This window comes from Temnothorax curvispinosus, unplaced genomic scaffold (genome assembly GCF_003070985.1).
Source record: "Temnothorax curvispinosus isolate PA1 unplaced genomic scaffold, ASM307098v1 QBEX01017577.1, whole genome shotgun sequence".
Classification (NCBI taxonomy): domain Eukaryota; kingdom Metazoa; phylum Arthropoda; class Insecta; order Hymenoptera; family Formicidae; genus Temnothorax; species Temnothorax curvispinosus.
The window spans coordinates 4,632-8,916 of NW_020227357.1; the positions used below are offsets into that span (position 1 = coordinate 4,632).

The 4,285-nt window shown below is 40.5% G+C and overlaps 1 pseudogene; it reads left to right on the plus strand.

Moving 5' to 3' along the window:
* The first annotated feature begins 2,930 nt into the window (after positions 1-2,930).
* LOC112467580 lies at positions 2,931-3,802 on the plus strand (annotated as a pseudogene).
* Positions 3,803-4,285: the final 483 nt, after the last annotated feature.

A 4,285-nucleotide genomic window follows, 5' to 3' on the forward strand; every position in this document is an offset into this window, starting at 1 on the left:
TCAGACAGAAAATTGGCTGTCAGACTGGAAGAATCCGACAAAAAATTTGCTGCCAGATTGGAGGAATCCAACAAAATATTTGCCGCCAGTTTGGAGGAATCCAACAAAATATTTGCTGCCAGATTAGACGAATTGGACAGGAAGTTCACTGCCGGATTCGGAAATTCGGTTGAGAAGCTGACGGCTTTCATTGATCGTCAGGAGGCTGTTAACGTGGATTTTGCGCGCAGTTTGAGCCAGATTTCTGACGTTCTGGGTACAGTCGAGTGTCATGGCGAGAGGATTTCGGCGTTGGAGGCTCGGAGTGCGCAGCCGTCGAGCTCTCGTCGCGCTGTCGATGAGTCATTTGCTGCGTCGGCGGTCTCCAGAACGTCGAGCATTATCGTCTCGGGTATTCCAAGCGAGTTCACCGATTCATCCTGCGAAATAGCCAAGTGCGTTTTTGTGGCGCTGGGCATTCCTCAAATGATCTCCGACGTTCTGGAGACCCGCGACGGGGCAAGGCGCACCGTGTCGGTCGCGGTTGGCGAGTCGTCTGGCGGTGTTCCGGCTGCTGATGATGGAGCCGTGGCGGCCGGTCGCAAAAGGTCGATCATTGTGGCGCTCATGTCAATTGAGATTCGGGATCATGTTCTCAGAGCGACGCGTGGTAAGCGGCAACCGGCGATAAATGACGTTTTTGCGAGGAATATCCCGGGTAATGTTTACGTGAACGAGCTACTTCCGACTGACACTTATAATCTGTTGCGTCGAACAAGAGTTAAGGCTAGGCAGTCTTCCTACAGGCATGTATGGAGCAGGGACGGTCGGATTTTTGTCCATAGAGAACAGGGGCAGCCTCCTATAATAATTAATTCTGATGCTGATTTAGACAAACTTCAATGACCTGTGGCTGTCGCCGGTCGGGTTCCTGCTGCTTCACATGGTTGTCTCAAGATTGCTCATGTAAACGCCAGCTCCCTCCCTGCTCATCTCGAGTCGTTTCAAGCCCTTTTAGCATCTAAATTTTTTCACATTGTCTCTATTTCCGAGACTTGGCTTCATTCTCATATTTCTGATGATCTGATGCAAATTGCCGGGTATTATTTTCTACGTGCCGACAGAGAGGGCAGGGAGGGTGGTGGAGTGGCCTGCTGTATACACGAGTCGCTCAAGGCGCGTGTTCTCGCAGCATCGCCTTCTGCATTCTCGAATTCACCTGAGTATCTCATTCTCGATGTTCGTGATGGCACACGCGAGCCTCTTTTATTCACCTCAATGTACCGTCGACCGAAGGGGCGAAATTTCAGCGATTATGTCAGCACACTCACTGAAGTCTCGCATAACTATAAAAACATTATAATCACCGATGACTTAAACTGCAATCTCCTCACCTCTTCATATGAATCTAATCACTTGAGAGACGTGGTTTCGCAATTGTCGCTCAACATCGTTGAGTCAAAGTCGACCTTTCATACCGGCTCCTCTGATTCTTGGCTTGACGTCTTCATAGTCGATAGCCCGGATAAAGTGTTATCATTTCATAAGTCCGAAGCTCCCTTTATTAATGGTCATGATTTAATCGAGTTAACATATTCGTTTGAGGTTCCCTCGTTCGGGAGCCGGACTTTAGTGAGGCGCTGTTACAAGAACTTTGAAAAACAGGATTTTATCGAAACGCTCACTACGAAGCTATCTACGTCTTTTCCACACGACTTCGCCCAGATAAAACCTAGCGAACTTGATGTTGACAATATTTTGAACACCGTTACCAGCGATTTCACTGCCGCCTTAGACATGTACGCTCCAATTCATACTTTCCGAGTAACTCGTCCCTCAGCGCCTTGGCTTTCGGATGCTCTCACTGGCATGATCCGTCACCGAAATCGGCTTTATAACATTGCGCGCAGATCAGGAAATATACTCGATTTCCATATCTATAGGCTCTATAAAAACAATCTCACCATCGACTTAAAGAGAGCGAGGGAGCGGTTCTTCGAGGAGAGATTAAGATCGGTTTCTGATCCGTCAAGGATGTGGCGCGAGCTTTCTAATCTGGGCCTCATACGATCGCCTCTCTCTACTCTACTTAGCTTTTTTTCGCGCGACGAACTTAACACCTACTATGGGTGCGGCCCAGTTGCTACTTTTAAATGCTACCAATGCTTTCGCTTCCAACGCTATCATAAAACGGTCCACTAGCGCTACCAATGCTACTAACGCTACGCAAGTGGACCAGATCACAGATCATCTTGTTCCATTATCCACGGTGAATTTGATTTAAAAAGATGGATTTACCGGTAATGTTAATAAATATTTTGGACATTTACTATAATATTCCATCATATGTATACGAAGATGACGAAGAATTTATGCTTGCATTTATAAACTCGCAAGCTTTAAAACGTAAATCTCGATACAACATACCGAGAATAGAAGGTTACGTAGAACGTATTGTACCGTTACTTAGTGCAATGGAATTCAAGAGTCATTTCAGGTAAAGTCTTCATTTCCTTTTATTTCTCATGTACAATAATAATAATAATCATCATTATGCAAGAATCATTTCTCATTATTTCATTATCACCATCTACTTTTTAGAATGCTGCCACAAACGTTCGAATTTATCTTGGAAGAGATTGCAGAGCAACTACAAAGGACTACAAGTGGGAATGAAATGATATCTCCAAAAAAACAATTTTTAATTGCTTTGTGGCGTATGGCAACGCCAGATTCATATAGGTATAAACTACTCTACACTTATATTACTAATATTTATTTTAATACATTATCGTCATTTTTTAAACTTGAATCATTATTTCAGATCAATACACTCCAGATTTGGAGTGGGAAAAGCCACAGCCATTAGAGCAGTACGTCGAGTTACTCGTACGTTATGTTGTCTTCATCGAGATTCATACAATGGCCGTCAGAAGGGAGGATTGAAAGAATTATGCAGGGTTTCTCCGAAATTGGTGCTTTTCCAAGAACTATTGGAGCAATTGATGGCACACATATCAATATACCAGCTCCAAAAGAAAATCCTGAGGCTTATGTAAATAGGAAAGGCCATCACTCTATTCAAGCCCAAGTTAATATTTTTTATTTTCATTGTTATTACTTGTAAAGAATTGAGTGCCTCTGAGCATAGACTTTTGTGCAAGCGCATAAACATATACATGAGAAAATGGATTGGTCTATTTTCTTATGCATTTGCTAATAGACCTTTATGCATATGCTTATGCGCTTATATCTATACAGATATACTTTAACTATTTTTTGATTGCAGGTAGTTTGTGATCATACGCGTCTCTTCACACACGTATATGTTGGAAATGTTGGATCCGTACATGACGCACGTGTTTTTCGATTATCAGGATTGCAAAATTACATCGCAGACCCAGCTAAATTTCCTAATGACAGCCATCTAATTGGAGATGCTGCTTACCCTCTTTTAACTTAATTGATGGTGCCATATACAGACAACGGTCATCTCACGCAACGTGAAAAAAATTATAATTTCTGTCTGTCTTCTTCTCGCATGGTTGTGGAAAGAGCTATTGGTTTGCTCAAGGGACGCTGGAAAAGCATTCTTCATTATTTGGCAATGGAATCTGTCAAACAAATTCCTTATTATTTTCTAGCATGTTGTGTACTGCACAACATATGTTTGATCAGAAATGACGACCTGGAGGCATTGCTAGTGATTAATGAAGAAGCAGCATATCCTCTACAAGAAGTAGAAGGTCGAGTACATAACAGAGCTGAAGTCAAAGCAAAGAGGAATCTAATATGTGCAAGACTTCGTTTAAGAGAAATATAGATGATCTATATTTTTTGTTTGTGATAAATGATTATAATGTAAAAGAAATTACATAATATTAATGAAATAAAATCACATTTTTTAATTATCAAAAACTAATTTTATTTTTAAATGCATTTTACATTAACTTGAAATATAATATTAATATGTACTAACTATTCACTCTGATATCACAATACTTTGTATAATAAACTTTTAGTGTAGAATACTACTAAATTAGGTGATACCTTTATACGCAATTTATGTTATAAAATTGAATTTTTTTTTATTATAAATTATATTTCTTGTGATGTAACAAAATAAAAATAATCACGAAATAATTCCACTGGTTGCGATATATTATTGTTAATGTAATTACTATTAACCCTTTGCGGATGAATGCCGACAAATAAGAAGTATAAGGCTGAGATTTCATATATCCGACAATAATATTGTTGTATATAGGCGATAGGCTGTAAGATAGAAAATTTCTCGAGTCTTTAT